Below are 19,911 nucleotides of genomic sequence, written 5' to 3'. Positions count from 1 at the left end.
CCACACAGGACCCTATGAAAGCCACAGCACCCGTGTACCTCACACAGGACCCCAGGAAATCCCCAGAACCCGTGTACCCCACACAGGACCCGATGAAAGCCAAAGCACCCGTGTACCTCACACAGGACCCCAGGAAATCCACAGCACCCGTGTACCCCACACAGGACCCCAAGAAATCCACAGCAACCGTGTACTCCACACAGGACCCCAAGAAATACACAGCACACGTGTACTCCACACAGGACCCCAAGAAATCCATAGCACCCTTGTACACCACACAGGACCCCAGGAAATCCACAGCACCCATGTACCCCACACAGGACCCCAGGAAATCCATAGCACCAGCGTACCCCACACAGGACCCCAGGAAATCCACAGCACCCGTGTACCCCACACAGGACCCCAGGAAATCCACAGCCCCCCGTGTACCCCACACAGGACCCCAGGAAATCCACAGCACCCGTGTACCCCACATAGGACCCCCAAAAATCCACAGCACCCATCTACCCTACACTGGACCCTATGAAATCCACAGCACCTGTTTACCCCACACAGGACCCTATGAAATCCACAGTACCTGTGTACCCCACACAGGACCCCAGAAAATCCACAGCACCCGTATACCCCACACAGGACCTCAGGAAACTCACAGCACCCGTGTACCCCACACAGGACTCCAGGAAACCAACAGCACCCGTGTACCCCACACAGGACTCCAGGAAACAAACAGCACCCGTGTACCCCACACAGGAACCTATGAAATCCACATCACCCATGCACCTCACAGAGGACCCCAGGAAATCTACAGCACCCGTTTACCGCACACAGGACCCCAGGAAATCCACAGCACCCGTGTACCCCACAGAGGACCCCAAGAAATCCACAGCACCCGTGTACCCCACACAGGACCCCAGGAAATCCACAGCACCCGAGTACCCCACACAGGACCCCAGGAAATCCACAGCACCCGTGTACCCCACACAGGACCCCAAGAAATCCACAGCACCCGTGTACCCCACACAGGACCCCAGGAAATCCACAGCACCCGTGTACCCCACACAGGACTCCAGGAAACCCACAGCACCCGTGTACCCCACACAGGACTCCAGGAAACCCACAGCACCCGAGTACCCCACACAGGACCCCAGGAAATCCACAGCACCCGTGTACCCCACACAGGACTCCAGGAAACCCAAAGCACCCGAGTACCCAACACATGACCGCAAGAAATCCATAGCACCCGTGTACCCCACACAGGACTCCAGGAAACCCACAGCGCCCGAGTACCCCATACAGGACCCCAGGAAATCCATAGCACCCGAGTACCCAACACATGACAGCAAGAAATCCACACCACCAGTGTACCCCACACAGAATCCCAGGAAATCCACAGCACCCGTGTACCCCACACAGGACCCTATGAAATCCACAGCACCCGAGTTCCCAACAAAGGACCCCAGGAAATCCACAGCCCCCAGTGTAAGCAACACAGTACCCCAGAAAATCCACAGTCCTCCGTGTACCCCACACAGAACCCCAAGAAATCCACAGCACTAGTGTACCCCACCCAGGACCCCAGGAAATCCATAGCACACGTGTACCCCACACAGGACCCCAGGAAATCCATAGCACCAGTGTACCCCACACAGGACCCTATGAAATCCACATCACCCATGTACCCCACACAGGACCCCAGGAAATTCACGGCACCCGTGTACCCCACAGAGGACCCCAGGAAATCCACAGCACCCGTGTACCCCACACAGGACCCCAGGAAATCCACAGCACCGAGTACCCCACACAGGACCCCAGGAAATCCACAGCACCCGTGTACCCCACACAGGACCCCAGGAAATCCACAGCACCCGTGTACGCCACACAGGACTCCAGGAAACCCAGAGCACCCGTGTACCCCACACAGGACTCCAGGAAACCCACAGCACCCGAGTACCCCACACAGGACCCCCGGAAATCCATAGCACCCGAGTACCCCACACAGGACCCCAGGAAATCCGCTGCACCCGTGTACCCCACACAGGACCCCAAGAAATCCACAGCACCCGAGTACCCCATACAGGACCCCAGGAAATCCATAGCACCCGAGTACCCAACACATGACCGCAAGAAATCCACACCACCAGTGTACCCCACACAGAATCCCAGGAAATCCACAGCACCCGTGTACCCCACACAGGACCCTATGAAATCCACAGCACCCGAGTTCCCAACAAAGGACCCCAGGAAATCCACAGCCCCCAGTGTAAGCAACACAGTACCCCAGAAAATCCACAGTCCTCCGTGTACCCCACACAGAACCCCAAGAAATCCACAGCACTAGTGTACCCCACCCAGGACCCCAGGAAATCCATAGCACACGTGTACCCCACACAGGACCCCAGGAAATCCATAGCACCAGTGTACCCCACACAGGACCCTATGAAATCCACATCACCCATGTACCCCACAGAGGACCCCAGGAAATCTACAGCACTCGTGTACCCCACACAGGACCCCAGGAAATTCACGGCACCCGTGTACCCCACAGAGGACCCCAGGAAATCCACAGCACCCGTGTACCCCACACAGGACCCCAGGAAATCCACAGCACCGAGTACCCCACACAGGACCCCAGGAAATCCACAGCACCCGTGTACCCCACACAGGACCCCAGGAAATCCACAGCACCCGTGTACGCCACACAGGACTCCAGGAAACCCAGAGCACCCGTGTACCCCACACAGGACTCCAGGAAACCCACAGCACCCGAGTACCCCACACAGGACCCCCGGAAATCCATAGCACCCGAGTACCCCACACAGGACCCCAGGAAATCCACAGCACCCGTGTACCCCACACAGGACTCCAGGAAACCCAAAGCACCCGAGTACCCCATACAGGACCCCAGGAAATCCATAGCACCCGAGTACCCAACACATGACCGCAAGAAATCCACAGCACCAGTGTACCCCACACAGAATCCCAGGAAATCCACAGCACCCGTGTACCCCACACAGGACCCTATTGAAATCCACAGCACCCGAGTTCCCAACAAAGGACCCCAGGAAATCCACAGACCCCAGTGTACGTAACACAGTACCCCAAGAAATCCACAGCACTAGTGTACCCCACCCAGGACCCCAGGAAATCCATAGCACCCGTGCACCCCACACAGGACCCTATGAAATCCACAGCACCTGTGTACCCCACAGAGGACCACAGGAAATCCACAGCACCCGTGTACCCCACAAAGGACCCCAGGAAACCCACAACACCCGAGTAACCCACACAGGACCCCAGAAAATCCATAGCACCCGAGTACCCAACACAGGACCCCAGAAAATCCATAGCACCCGAGTACCCAACACATGACCGCAAGAAATCCACAGCACCAGTGTACCCCACACAGGATCCCAGGAAATTCACAGCACCCGTGTACCCCACACAGGATCCCAGGAAATCCAAAGCACCCGAGTACCCAACACAGGACCCCAGGAAATCCACAGCCCCCAGTGTATGCAACACAGGACCCCAGGAAATCCACAGCCCCCCGTGTACCCAACACAGGACCCCAGGAAATCCACAGCACCCATGTACCCCACACAGGACCCCAGGAAATCCACAGCACCCGTATACCCCACACAGGACCCCAGGAAGTCCCCAACACACGAGCACTCAACACAGGACCCCAGGAAATCCACAGCACCCGAGTACCCCACACAGAACCCCAGGAAATCCACAGCACCCGTATACCCCACACAGGACCCCAGGAAATCAACAGCACCCAAGCACTGAACACAGGACCCCAGGAAAACCACAGCACCCGAATACCCAACACAGGACCCCAGGAAATCCACAGCCCCCCGTGTACTCAACACAGGACCCCAGGAAATCCACAGCACCCGTGTACCCCACACAGGACTCCAGGAAACCCACAGCACCCGTGTACCCCACACAGGACTTCAGGAGACCCACAGCACCCGAGTACCCCACACAGGACCCCAGGAAATCAGCAGCACCCGTGTACCCCACACAGGACTCCAGGAAACCCACAGCACCCGAGTACCCCATACAGGACCCCAGGAAATCCATAGCACCCGAGTACCCAACACATGACCGCAAGAAATCCACAGCACCAGTGTACCCCACACAGGATCCCAGGAAATCCACAGCACCCGAGTACCCCACACAGGACTCTATGAAATCCAAAGCACCCGAGTACCCAACACAGGACCCCAGGAAATCCACAGCCCCCCGTGTACCCAACACAGGACCCCAGGAAATCCACAGCACCCATGTACCCCACACAGGACCCCAGGAAATCCACAGCACCCGTATACCCCACACAGGACCCCAGGAAATCCCCAACACACGAGCACTCAACACAGGACCCCAGGAAATCCACAGCACCCGAGTACCCCACACAGGACCCCAGGAAATCAACAGCACCCAAGCACTGAACACAGGACCCCAGGAAAACCACAGCACCCGAATACCCAACACAGGACCCCAGGAAATCCACAGCCCCCCGTGTACTCAACACAGGACCCCAGGAAATCCACAGCACCCGTGTACCCCACACAGGACTCCAGGAAACCCACAGCACCCGTGTACCCCACACAGGACTCCAGGAGACCCACAGCACCCGAGTACCCCACACAGGACCCCAGGAAATCAGCAGCACCCGTGTACCCCACACAGGACTCCAGGAAACCCACAGCACCCGAGTACCCCATACAGGACCCCAGGAAATCCATAGCACCCGAGTACCCAACACATGACCGCAAGAAATCCACAGCACCAGTGTACCCCACACAGGATCCCAGGAAATCCACAGCACCCGTGTACCCCACACAGGACTCTATGAAATCCAAAGCACCCGAGTACCCAACACAGGACCCCAGGAAATCCACAGCCCCCCGTGTACCCAACACAGGACCCCAGGAAATCCACAGCACCCATGTACCCCACACAGGACCCCAGGAATTCCACAGCACCCGTATACCCCACACAGGACCCCAGGAAATCCCCAACACACGAGCACTCAACACAGGACCCCAGGAAATCCACAGCACCCGAGTACCCCACACAGAACCCCAGGAAATCCACAGCACCCGTGTACCCCACACCTTACCCCAGGAAATCCACAGCACCCGTATACCCCACACAGGACCCAAGGAAATCAACAGCACCCAAGCACTGAACACAGGACCCCAGGAAATCCACAGCCCCCCGTGTACTCCACACAGGACCCCAGGAAATCCACAGCACCCGCGTATATCAGACACAGGACTCCAGGAAATCCACAGCACCCTTGTACCCCACACAGGACCCTATGAAAGCCACAGCACCCGTGTACCTCACACAGGACCCCAGGAAATCCACAGCACCCGTGTACCCCACAAAGGACCCCAAGAAATCCACAGCAACCGTGTACTCCACACAGGACCCCAAGAAATACACAGCACCCGTGTACCCCACACAGGACCGCAAGAAATCCACAGCACCCGTGTACTCCACAAAGGACCCCAAGAAATCCACAGAACCCCTGTACCCCACATGGGACCCCAGGAAATCCACAGCACCCGTGTACCCCACACAGGACCCCAAGAAATCTACAGCTCCCGTGTACCCCACACAGGACCCCAGGAAATCCACAGCACCCTTGTACCCCACACAGGACCCCAAGAAATCCACAGCACCCGTGTACCCCACACAGGACCCCAGGAAATCCACAGCACCCATGTACCCCACACAGGACAACAGGAAATCCACAGCACCCATGTACCCCACACAGGACCACAGGAAATCCACAGCACCCCTGTACCCCACACGGGACCCCAGGAAATCCACAGCACCCATGTATCCCACACAGGACCCCAGGAAATCCATAGCACCAGTGTACCCCACACAGGACCCCAGGAAATCCACAGCACCCATGTACCCCACACAGGACCCCAGGAAATCCACAGCCCCCCGTGTGCCCCACACAGGACCTCAGGAAATACACAGCACCCGTGTACCCCACATAGGACCCCCAAAAATCCACAGCACCTATCTACCCTACACAGGACCCTATGAAATCCACAGCACCCGTTTACCCCACACAGGACCCTATGAAATCCACAGTACCTGTGTACCCCACACAGGACCCCAGAAAATCCACAGCACCCGTATACCCCAACACAGGACCCCAAGAAACCCACAGCACCCGAGTACCCAACACAGGACCCCAGGAAATCCACAGCACCCGTGTACCCCACACAAGACCCCAGGAAACCCACAGCACTCGTGTACCCCATAAAGGACCCTATGAAATCCACATCACCCGTGTACCCCACACAGGACCCCAAGAAATCTACAGCACCCGTGTACCCCACACAGGACCCCAGGAAATCCACAGCATCCATGTACCCCACACAGGACCCCAAGAAATCCACAGCACCCGTGTACCCCACACAGGACCCCAGGAAATCCACAGCACCCATGTACCCCACACAGGACAACAGGAAATCCACAGCACCCATGTACCCCACGCAGGACAACAGGAAATCCACAGCACCCGAGTACCCCACACAGGAACCCAAGAAATCCATAGCACCCGTGTACCCCACACCGGACCCCAAGAAATCCATAGCACCCATGTACCCCACACAGGACCCCAGGAAATCCACAGCACCCGAGTACCCCACACAGGACCCCAAGAAATGCATAGCACCCATGTACCCCACACAGGACCCCAAGAAATCCACAGCACCCGTGCACCCCACACAGGTCCCCAGGAAATCCACAGCACCCGTGCACCCCACACAGGACCCCAGGAAATCCACAGCACCCGTGTACCCCACACAGGACACCAGGAAATCCACAGCACCCGAGTACCCCACACAGGACCCCAAGAAATCCACAGCACCCATGTACCCCACACAGGACCCCAGGAAATCCATAGCACCAGTGTACCCCACAAAGGACCCCAAGAAATCCCCAGAACCCGTGTACCCCACACAGGACCCCAGGAAATCCCCATCACCCGTGTACTTCACACAGTACCCCAGGAAATCCACAGCCCCCCGTGTACCCCACACAGGACCCCAGGAAATAAACAGCACCCGAGTACCCCACAAAGGACCCCAGGAAATCCACAGCCCCCCGTGTACCCCACACAGGACCCCAGGAAATACACAGCACCCATGTCCCCACACAGGACCCCAGGAAATCCACAGCACCTAAGTACCCAACACAGGACCCCTGGAAATACACAGCACCCATGTACCCACACAGGACCCCAGGAAATACACAGCACCCATGCACCCATACAGGAACCCAAGAATTCCACAACACCCGTTTACCTCACACAGGACCCCAGCAAATCCATAGCATCTGTGTACCCCACACAGGACCCCAGGAAATCCATAGCACCCGATTACCACACACAGGACCCCAGGAAATCCACAGCACCCGTGTACCCCACACAGGACCCCAGGAAATCCACAGCACCAGTGTATCCCACACAGGACCCCAGGAAATCCATAGCACCCATGTACCCCACACAGGATCCCGGGAAATCCACAGCACCCGAGTACCCCACACAGGATCCCAGAAAATACACAGCACCAGTGTACCCCACACAGGACCCCAGGAAATCCACAGCACCCGTGTACCCCACACAGGACCCCAGGAAATCCATAGCACCCGAGTACCCCACACAGGACCCCAGGAAATCCACAGCACCCGTGTACCCCACACAGGACCCCAAGAAATCCACAGCACCCGAGTACCCCACACAGGACCCCAGCAAATCCATAGCACCCGTGTACCCCACACAGGACCCCAGCAAATCCATAGCACCCGTGTAACCCACTCAGGACCCCAAGAAATCCACAGCACCAGTGTACCCCATAACGGACCCCAGGAAACCAATAGCACCCGTGTACCCCACACAGGATCCCAGGAAATCCACAGCACCCGTGTACCCACACAGGACCCCAGGAAATCCATAGCACCCGAGTACCCCACACAGGACCCCAGGAAATCCACAGCACCCCACACAGGACCCCAAGAAATCCACAGCACCCGTATACCCCACACAGGACCCCAGCAAATCCATAGCACCCGTGTACCCCACACAGGACCCCAGCAAATCCATAGCACCCGTGTAACCCACTCAGGACCCCAAGAAATCCACAGCACCAGTGTACCCCACAAAGGACCCCAGGAAACCAATAGCACCCGTGTACCCCACACAGGATCCCAGGAAATCCACAGCACCCGTGTACCCACACAGGATCCCAGGAAATCCACAGCACCCGTGTACCCACACAGGATCCCAGGAAATCCACAGCACCCGTGTACCCCACACAGGACCCCAAGAAATCCACAGCACAAGTGTACCCCACACAGGACCCCAGGAAATCCACAGGACCCCACGAAATCCACAGTACCCGTGTACCCCACACAGGACCCCAAGAAATCCACAGCACCAGTGTACCCCACACAGGACCCCAGGAAACCAATAGCACCCATGTACCCCACACAGGATCCCAGGAAATCCACAGCACCCGTGTACCCACACAGGATCCCAGGAAATCCTCAGCACCCATGTACCCACACAGGATCCCAGGAAATCCACAGCACCCATGTACCCCACACAGGACCCCAAGAAATCCACAGCACAAGTGTACCGCACACAGGACCCCAAGAAATCCACAGCACAAGTGTACCCCACACAGGACCCCAGGAAATCCACAGGACCCCACGAAATCCACAGCACCCGTGTACCCACAGAGGATCCCAGGAAATCCATAGCACCCGAGTACCCAACACAGGACCCCAGGAAATCCACAGCACCCGAGTACCCAACACAGGACCCCAGGAAATCCACAGCACCCGAGTACCCAAAACAGGGCCCCAAGAAATCCACAGCCCCCCGTGTATCCCACACAGGACCCTATGAAAGCCACAGCACCAGTGTACCCCACAAATGACCCCAGGAAATCCACCGCATCCGTGTACCCCACACAGGACCCCAGGAAATACACAGCACCCATGTACACACACAGGACCCCAAGAATTCTACAACACCCGTGTACCCCACACAGGACCCCAGCAAATCCATAGCATCTGTGTACCCCACACAGGACCCCAGGAACATAGCACCTGAGTACCCCACACAGAACACCAGGAAATCCATAGCACCCGAGTACCCCACACAGGACCCCAGGAAATCCACAGCACCTGTGTACCCCACACAGGACCCCAGGAAATCCACAGCACCTGTGTACCCCACACAGGACCCCAGGAAATCCATAGCACCCGTGTACCCCACACAAGATTCCAGGAAATCCAGAGCACTCGAGTACCCCACACAGGACCCCAGGAAATCCATAGCACCCGAGTACCCCACACAGGACCCCAGGAAATCCACAGCACCCGTGTACCCCACACAGGACCCCAGGAAACCCACAGCACCCGTGTACCCCACACAGGACTCCAGGAAACCCACAGCACCGAGTACCCCACACAGGACCCCAGGAAATCCACAGCACCCAAGTACCCAATACAGGACCCCAGCAAATCCATAGCACCCGTGTTCCCCACTCAGGACCCCAAGAAATCCACAGTACCCGTGTACCCCACACAGGACCCCAAGAAATCCACAGCACCAGTGTACCCCACACAGGACCCCAGGAAACCAATAGCACCCGTGTACCCCACACAGGATCCCAGGAAATCCACAGCACCCGTGTACCCACACAGGATCCCAGGAAATCCACAGCACCCGTGTACCCACACAGGATCACAGGAAATCTACAGCACCCGAGTACCCCACACAGGACCCTAAGAAATCCACAGCACAAGTGTACCCCACATAGGACCCCAGGAAATCCACAGCACCCGCGTACACCACACAGGACCCCACGAAATCCACAGCATCCGTGTACCCACACAGGATCCCAGGAAATCCACAGCACCCGTGTACCCCACACAGGACCCCAGGAAATCCACAGCACCTGTGTATACCACACAGGATCCCAGGAAATCCATAGCACCCGAGTACCCAACACAGGACCCCAGGAAATCCACAGCACCCGAGTACCCAACACAGGACCCCAGGAAATCCACAGCCCCCCCGTGTATCCCACACAGGACCCTATGAAAGCCACAGCACCAGTGTACCCCACACATGACCCCAGGAAATCCACCGCATCCGTGTACCCCATACAGGACCCCAGGAAATAAACAGCACCCATGTACCCACACAGGACCCCAGGAAATACACAGCACCCATGTACCCACACAGGACCCCAAGAATTTTACAACACCCGTGTACCCCACACAGGACCCCAGCAAATCCATAGCATCTGTGTACCCCACACAGGACCCCAGGAAACCCATAGCACCCGAGTACCACACACAGGACACCAGGAAATCCACATCACCCGTGTACCCCACACAGGACCCCAGGAAATCCATAGCACCCGAGTACCACACACAGGACCCCAGGAAATCCACAGCACCCGTATACCCCACACAGGATTCCAGGAAATCCACAGCACCCGTATACCCCACACAGGATTCCAGGAAATCCAGAGCACTCGAGTACCCCACACAGGACCCCAGGAAATCCATAGCACCCGATTACCCCACACAGGACCCCAGGAAATCCATAGCACCCGTGTACCCCACACAGGACCCTATGAAATCCATAGCACCAGTGTACCCCACACAGGACCCCAGGGAAATCCACAGCACCCGTGTACCCCAACACAGGACCCCAGGAAATCCACAGCACCCTTTTACCCCACACAGGATCCCAGGAAATCCACAGCACCAGTGTACACCACACAGGATGCCAGAAAATCCACAGCACCAGTGTACCCCACACAGGACGCCAGGAAATCCACAGCACCCGAGTACCCAACACAGGACCCCAGGAAATGCACAGCACCCGTGTACCCCACACAGGACCCCAGGAAATCCACAGCACCCATGTACCCCACACGGGACCTCAGGAAATCCATAGCACCCGAGTACCCAACACAGAACCCCAGGAAATCCACAGCATCCGAATACCCAACACAGGATCCCAGGAAATCCACAGCCCCCCTGTGTACCCCACACAGGACCCTATGAAAGCCACCGCATCCGTGTACCCCACACAGGACCCCAGGAAATACACAGCACCCATGTACCCACACAGGACCCCAAGAATTCCACAACACCTGTGTACCCCACACAGGATCCCAGGAAATCCACAGCCCCCCGTGTACCCCACACAGGACCCCAGGAAATCCACAGCACCCGTGTACCCCACACAGGATCCCAGGAAACCCACAGCACCCTTGAACCCCACACAGGATCCCAGGAAATCCACAGCCCCTCATGTACTCCACACAGGGTACTTGGATACCATTTCTACTGGTGAAGGCTTACTGTAGCTAGAGCAGTACTTCATTTCTCTCTGGTAGTGATGGGCAGTCCGGCTCTTTTGGATCCTAAATGGATCCTTATTAAATATGTGTTCACCATAGGTGAACACATATTTAAGATGACATAGATGATGCCAAAACTCCGCCCACTCGTAATTAGCCAATAAATTGAATAGTGGCCGGAGTTTGGGTCGGGTGGGAGAAGTTACGGCCGCCGATGACTGCAATTTTACACTCAGTGAGAGCCATTCAAAGAAGTTAGTGGCTCTCACTGGGGTGTCGGCTCCCATCAGTCACAGCAGGGAGCCGGCTCTTTGTGCCGGATCGCTCGCGACCGACATATCACTACTCTCTGGAGCTTGAGGCCAAGTTCACATTTGCATGGAGTCGTCTAAAGCTAAGCATTGTCCCCCTGTTTGTCCACCCTTGTTGTCTATAGAGTTTAGTGGAGATCGACTAATGCTCATCTCCTCCCATCCCTAGCCTTAGCCATGCCAGGGAAAGTCAGGGCGAGGCACGCGTGCGGCAATTAGTGAAGAGTCAATATAGGGTTGTTAGGGGAGACAGGGTGACAGTAGTTCAGCCTAGGAGGTCTCCACCCCCCCCTTCCCTAGAGTCTGGGCTCCCTTTCCCTTTTCCCTGTGTTGCACTAAGTCTTTCCCACACCTGGCGTGACATTATAGCCGGCTGAGCACATTTTGAAAAGGAAAAAAAAAAGGGAACTGACATTTTGTTTTTTTTCTTTCTGTGTTTTTGGGCGTGCACCTTTTTTTTCCCCTTTCTCCCCTGGTATGGGATCAGTTGCAGAGCGGCTGCGTAGTCTGTCTCTGGAGGTGAATGACCTCCGCTGTGAGGTTCAGCAGCAGCATCAGCGGTTATAGGTCGCCATTGTGGGGGTCTCTGCAGGTAGGCCTGTCCAGCCTGAACCCAAGGTTGCTCTCCCGGACAGGTTTTCAGGAGGTAGGGACAAGTTTTTTATGTTTAAGGAGGCATGAAAATTGTATTTTAAACTTTGTCCTTACTCCTCCGGAGATGAGGAGCAGCGGGTTGGAATTGTGATCTCTCTACTCTCTTGTCGGGGTTGTGTACCTCTGCCAGGGGAGCGGTCTGGGGGTGAACCAGTACTGGGGGAGGTGGAGGAACCCATGCAGTTAGGGGGTGTCTCTACATCATACATCTCCCCGGAGATTCACAAGAAAAGAGGCGTATGTTTTTTGTGGGAAAAAGGGACATTTTGTTGGGACCTGTCCTTCAATTCCTAAACAAAAGACTAGATTAACTCTTGGTAGTCTGGAGTTGGATAAACAAGGGGTGCATTTGTAGCCAAACTGCAGTTCCCGCTTTGTCCTGACAGCAGAGGTGGTGCTAGAGAGCAAAACCGAGAAAATTTCTGTATTTGTTGACAGTGGAGCTGGGGTCAGCATAGTTGATGCTGAGTTTGTGAGAACTCATGGTCTTGCTTGCTGTACTTTAGCTGAACCTATTCCCATCTTTGCCATTGACTCGGTGCCACTTGCACAAAAAGCGTTTACTCAGATTGTACATATTGGAAAAACTGAGGGTGGGGTCAGTTCATTGTGAAATAATCCCTTGCTATGTCCTGGACAATCTTCCCACACCAATTGTTTTGGGTATTCCTTGGCTTGTTAAACATAATCCGTTGGTGGATTGGCAAACCGGGGAGATCATTGAATGGGGAGATTACTGCCGTGAGAACTGTTTAGATATTTCCCTTGCTACAGTCTCTACGGAAATATTACCTGCTTTTCTGTCCGGTTTTGAGGACGTTTTTTCTGAGACGGGGTGTCAGGATTTGCCTCCTCATCGTGCTTATGACTGTCCTATTAACCTGACCCCCGGAGCTAAACTACCGAAGTCCAGACTGTATAATCTTTCTGGCCCTGAGAGACAAGCCATGAAGGATTTCATTATGGAAAGTCTGGAGAAGGGACATATCAGACCCTCATCTTCGCCCGTGGTGGCAGGGTTCTTTGTGAAGAAAAAAGATGGCGGTCTACGTCCCTGTTTAGATTTCCGAGAAATAAATCAAATTACCATCCGGGATCCATACCCTCTTCCTCTGATTCCTGATTTGTTCAGCCAGGTTGTAGGAGCTAAGATATTCTCTAAGTTTTATTTCAGGGGAACCTACAACCTGGTTAGAATCAGAGAAGGGGACGAATGGAAAACAGCGTTCAATACCCCGGAAGGACATGTTGAGAGTCTGGTTATGGCCTTTCGGTTTGACCAATGCACCTGCGGTATTCCAGCATTTCATGAATGATATTTTCCATCATTTGGTGGGGAGGTTTGTGGTGGTCTATCTGGACGATATTTTGGTTTATTCAGCTGATTTTGAGACACATCGGGGGCATGTTAAGCAAGTGCTCCAGATATTAAGGGGTAACAAACTTTATGCCAAACTAGAAAAATGTGTTTTCACTGTTCAGAAGGTGCAGTTTTTGGGGTACCGGTTGTCATCTCTGGGTTTTCAACCAACGACATGGCAGCCTCCAAGGACTCAGGAGTTTTATATACAGAAAAAGCATCTTTCAACCTTTCAGTAAGACTCTCACAAAATTGACTTCTAAGGGCTGAGTCCTTCCATTTAGAATCCATCACCCATCTACGGAATTCAGAACTGTACGTCTGCACTGACCGATTCCCCTGCTGAAGGCGACGTAGCCTACACTCAGCCAAGGCGACTCGGTCAGGGTCATCATAGATGACTGCCAGAGCCCCGAAAAACCCCTCCAGAGACTGGAGACAAACGGAGTCCTGCGGTAAAGAAAAAGCCCTGGATTGCGGATCTCCCTGCAGTAGAGAGATCACAATTCCCACTTGTTGCTCCTCATTTCCGGAGGAGTAAGGACGAAGCTTAAAATACAGTTTGCAGGCCTCCTTGAACACAAAAAACTTGTCCCTACCTCCTGAAAATCTGTCCAGGAGGGCAACCTTGAGGCCTACCTGCAGAGACCCCCCCACATTAGCGACCTGTAGCCACTGATGCTGTTGCTGAACCTCACAGTGGAGGTCATTCACCTCCAGAGACAGACTGCACAGCAGCTCTGCAACTGATCCCATACCAAGGGAGAAAGGGGGAAAAAAAACAAGTCTGAAAAAAAAACACAGAAATAAACCCAAGTGTCAATTTGTTTTTGTTTTTTTCTCTAAATGTGCACGGCCAGTGATAATGTCACGCAAGATGTGGGAAAGACTAACTGCAACACAAAGGAAAGGGAGCCCAGACACTAGGGAAAGGGGGGATGGAGACCTCCTAGGCTGATCTCACCCTGTCTCCAATATCGTCCCTCTATTGGTTCCTCACCAATCGCCGCACAGGAACCTATATCCTGTATTTCCCCAGAGCTTGGCCGTGGATAAGGAAGTGGGTGGGATGAACACTAGTCAGTCCCCACTAACAACTAAAGACAACAGGGAGACAAACAAGGGGGAAAGTAACTTAGCTTGAGCCAACTTCAGAGAGATTATACCACACATCCTCCTAGCACCAGAGAGGAAGTAAACAGACTGCAATAGCTCCAAGCCTTCACAAGGGAACATGCGAATATCATGGGCACCTCCCTGTAGCAAACAAAGTATTTAGACACCCAGGCCTGGGCATCACTTATCAGGAGGAAGGTAGAAGGTAGCCACTGGGTCCTAGAGTGAGACAGATCTAAGAAGGTGTCTGTAATGCCAAACAAAGAGATCTTCTGCAACCAACTGCAGGGCGGCTGTCTGTCACATCTGACACACCAGTGACACTTGGTTTGAGTCGAAGATCATGGGTCCTCCAGCAACACAATGACCCAAAGCACACATCCAAAAGTACACAGAAATGGTTGGAAACGAAAAAAAATGGACTGTTTTAAAATGGCGAGCAATGAGTCTTGACCTCAATCCCATTGAAAATCTTTGGGGTGAGTTGAAATCTGCCATTGGGAAAAAGAACCCTGCAAACGTTCAAGAGCTCAAATAAACTGCAAAGGAAGATGGGAGAAAATTCCAGCTGAGAAGTGCATGAAGCATATAGATGGCTACAAGAAATGTTTGTAGGCTGTCAGCAATGCCAAAGGGTGTGCAACCAAGTATTAATTAGGGGGGCATTTATTGCTGCACATGCTGTTTATTCAGTTTTCTTTCTTTGAAATTGCAACATTGAAGTTGAAAAACAATGTTTTAGTGTTGTATTACTTTGGACCACTAAGTCCTGAGGATATAACTTTGGTACATTTGCATTTAGTTCTGAAGATATTGTACAAGTCTATGAAAACAATGAAGGGGTGACAATAATGGTGAACAGTATTGTATTAGCTTCAGCACAGCCTGTTGCCACTTCACCGAGGCACTGCTTCCAGCTTGCGACTGATGTGGTCATTTCGAAGATGCAGACTGAAGAGGAGGTGCAGGAGCTGTAGAATGTGGGGGCAACCCTGATTGACCCAGGGCCCGCAATCCTCTGCATCGGGATGACGTGTTCCTTCCCAGCGACCGACTGGGTCCCAGCTTCCACAATATTAACCCAGTGTGCCGTCCGTGAGATGTACCGTCCCTGCCCACAAGCATTTTTCTATGTGTCCGTGGTTAGGTGGATCTTCCCAGTAACCGCGTTGTTGAAGGCACGGCTAATGTTCTGGGACACGTGCTTGTGTAATGCGGGGACGGCACACCGGGAGAAATAGTGGCAGCTGGGGACAGAGTACCGAGGGACGTGTGCCACCATGAGGTTGCGGAAAGCTTCAGTCTCCACGAGCCTATAAGGCAACATTTCCAGTGAAAGAAGTCGAGAAATGTGGCAGTTTAGTATTCTGGTCTGTGGGTGGTTGGCTGCGTATTTGCACTTGCGTTGAAAGGGCTGGGGTAGGGACAACTGTACGCTGCGCTGGGAAAAGGACATGGATGTGGTTGCAGATGGTGGTGGTTGCAAGTGTGCAACGATAGGTGCAGGGTGGGAGGCATCTTAGCCTGCGCCATTGACAGGGGATTGGTGTGCACGCACAACAGTGGAACAGGCAGTGGTGTCACCCGCAGACACTGTTTCTGGAACCTGGCATTCGGCCCAACTAGTCGGGTGCTTTGCTGTCATGTGCCTGAGCATGCTGGTGGTGGTCAGGCTGCTAGTTTTCCTGCCCCTGCTGAAGCAGGCATGGCAGATGTTGCAAATGGCCTTTTTTGGGTTAACTGGACAGTCTTTAAAAAAGAGCCAGACTCAGGAAGACTTAACAGTTGTACTGGCAACTTCCCTGGTATTGGTGTTCTGGGGAACAGTTGCCCGCCTTGTGTCTGTGGCCACCCCACTACTTCTTCCTGCCTGTTGTGGTGTTATGCCTCCCTCGTCCATTGTGCTGCTGTCCTCGATATGGATGTCACCTTGCCAGGTTGGGTCAGTGACTTAATCGTCCACCACCTCGTCTTCCACGTACGCACCATGGGCTTCCTCCTGACTTGCTGATTGTGTCTCATCATCCACCTCTTGCGACAGTAATTGCACTTTCCCACTGTCGCCTTCTTGTGACCGTGGCTGTGTACATATTTGGGCATTTGTAAATGCGATATCCTCATGCCCCGCTTGAAGCGGACCGAGCGAGAGGCCAGAATCTGTAAAGAAAGATGAACAAAACAGCTCTTCAGAGTGTCCAAGTGTGGGATCATTTGTCTCCGGGCACTCGGCATGGTGGGAGAAAGGAGGATCAGGGTGAGGATTATGTGGTCAAGACTCAAGGCTACAGAGAGTGGACCGTGTGGAAGACAGGGTGGTGGTGGTGGCAAATTGACTGGAAGCATTATCTGCTATCCAACCAACAACCTTTTCACACTGGTCTTTCGTCAACAGTGGTGTTCCGCGGCCCCCTAGAAAGTGGGGCAGGAAGCTAGGTCGACATGATGTGGGTGCTTGTTGTGTTCCCTCAGCAGGCACAGTTTCATCTTGCCCATGGCTTTGGCCTCTGAGTACACCATCACCATTACGTCCACGTCCCCGTCCCTTGACACACACCTTTACCATTTTAAATGGAGTGTAATATTTGTCACGTTGCAAAAAATGTCTGTATTATTACCGCAGTAACATAGGATCACGTCTGATGACCACAGTTTTAGGCAGTGACCTGGGATGCAGAGATGCTTCCAGGGGTCTTCCCCATGCTGTTCCCATGTAATTTCAGCACTGTTTCCATCGATTTGACCAATTTTTAGGACCCCTCCAGACCTCTGGGGGGTCCGGCGGAAAAATGCTTGAGCTTCTCATTGACTTACATTGGGCTCGTTACTCGGGTCGAGTACCCAAGTATTCCAATGTGCTCGACCCGAGCAACGAGCACCCGAGCATTTTAGTGCTCGATCATCACTAGTGGTGAGGTCTCTTTCAGCAGAAGTCTTCAAACAGAGGCTGGAGAGACATCTGTCTGAGAGTTTAGTAAATCCTGCATTGAGCAGGGGGTTGGACATGATAACCCTGGAGGTCTCTTCCAACTCCAATATTCCAGGATTCTATGAAATCAACTGCACCTGTGTACTCCACCCAGCACCCCAATAGATCCACAGCACCCGTGTACCCAACACAGGACCCTATGAAATCCACAGCACCCATGTACCCCACACAGGACCCTATGAAATCCACAGCACCCATGTACCCCACACAGGACCCCAAGAAATCCACAGCCCCCGCATACCCCACACACCCCCTGTGTATCCCACACAAGACCCCATGAAATCCAAGCCACCCGTGTACTCCACGTCCAGCACTCAAAGAAATCCACAGCACCCGTATAACCCCACACAGCACCCCAGGAAATCCACAGCACCCGTGTACCCCACACAGGACCCCAAGAAATTCACAGCATCCGTGTACCCCACACAGGACCCCAGGGAATCCATAGCACCCGTATAACCCCACAGCACCCGTGTACCCCACACAGGACCCCAAGAAATCCACAGCATCTGTGTACCCCACACATCACCCCAAAAAATCCACAACTCCCATGTACCCCACACAGCACCCCAGGAAATCCACAGCACCCAACATATACCTCACACAGGACCACAAGAAATCCACAACACCCATGTACCCCACACAGCACCCCAGGAAATCCACAGCACCCAACATATACCTCACACAGGACCACAAGAAATCCACAACACCCATGTACCCCACACAGGACCCCAGGAAACACAGAGCCCCGAGTATTCCAACATCTCCCTAAGACAGAGCACCCTAATACCCCTACAACACACAGCTCCACCCTCCCTCTCCTTACAGACCTCTGTGTCCATTCTTTCCAGATGCCTCTGATCCCCCCCACAGGTCCCTCCTCCCCAAGATCCTTCAGTTCCCCCGCTCACTCAGATCCCTGTCCCTCCTCCCCAAGATCCTTCAGTTCCCCCTTCTCTCTCAGATCCCTCTGTCCCCCCCAAAAAATCCTGTCTCTCCTTCCACAGACCCATCTGTCCCTCCTACAACAGCACAGATCCCTTTGTCTCTCCTCCCACAGGTCCCTCCTTCCACAGGTCCCTCTGTCCGTCCTCCCACAGGTCCCTTCTCCCCCAAATCCCTCTGTACCCACTTCCCAGACTCCTCTGTCCTTCCTCCCCCAAATCATTGTCCCTCCTTCTACAGCCCCATCTGTCTCTCCTCCACTAGATCTCTCTGTCCCTATTTCCCAGACTCATGTCCCTCCTCCCCCAGATCACTCTGTCCCTCCTCCCACAGCACAGATCACTTTGTCTTTCCTCCCACAGGTCCCTCTTGCCCCAGATCCCTTTGACCCATTTCCCAGACTCCTCTGTTCTTGCTTCTCAAACTCCCTGTCCCTCCTTCCACAGACCCCTCTGACTTTTACTAGATCCCTCTGTCCCTACTTCCCACTGACTCCTCTGTCCTTCCTCCCCCAGATCCCTCTCCCTCCCTGTCTCCACTTCCCCCTTCCTACAGACCCCTCTGTCCCCCTTACCCCTCTCCTCAGTGCACAGGGTCCGCACGCCTTCCTCTCCTCAGTGCACAGGGTCCGCACGCCTTCCTCTCCTCAGTGCACAGGGTCCGCATGCCTTCCTCTCCTCAGTGCACAGGGTCCGCACGCCTTCTTTCCTCAGTGCACAGGGTCCGCACGCCTTCCTCTCCTCAGTACACAGGGTCCGCACGCCTTCCTCTCCTCGGTGCACAGGGTCCGCACGCCTTCCTCTCCTCGGTGCACAGGGTCCGCACGCCTTCCTCTCCTCGGTGCACAGGGTCCGCACGCCTTCCTCTCCTCGGTGCACAGGGTCCGCACGCCTTCCTCTCCTCGGTGCACAGGGTCCGCACGCCTTCCTCTCCTCGGTGCACAGGGTCCGCACGCCTTCTTTCCTCGGTGCACAGGGTCCGCATGCCTTCCTCTCCTCAGTGCACAAGGTCCGCACGCCTTCCTCTCCTCAGTGCACAGGGTCCGCATGCCTTCCTCTCCTCAGTGCACAGGGTCCGCACGCCTTCTTTCCTCAGTGCACAGGGTCCGCA

The sequence above is a fragment of the Phyllobates terribilis genome, unplaced genomic scaffold (genome assembly GCF_046119375.1).
Source record: "Phyllobates terribilis strain yellow unplaced genomic scaffold, ASM4611937v1 Scaffold_6__1_contigs__length_29720123, whole genome shotgun sequence".
In the NCBI taxonomy this organism is placed as follows: Eukaryota; Metazoa; Chordata; class Amphibia; order Anura; family Dendrobatidae; genus Phyllobates; species Phyllobates terribilis.
This window is presented reverse-complemented; position numbering follows the sequence as displayed.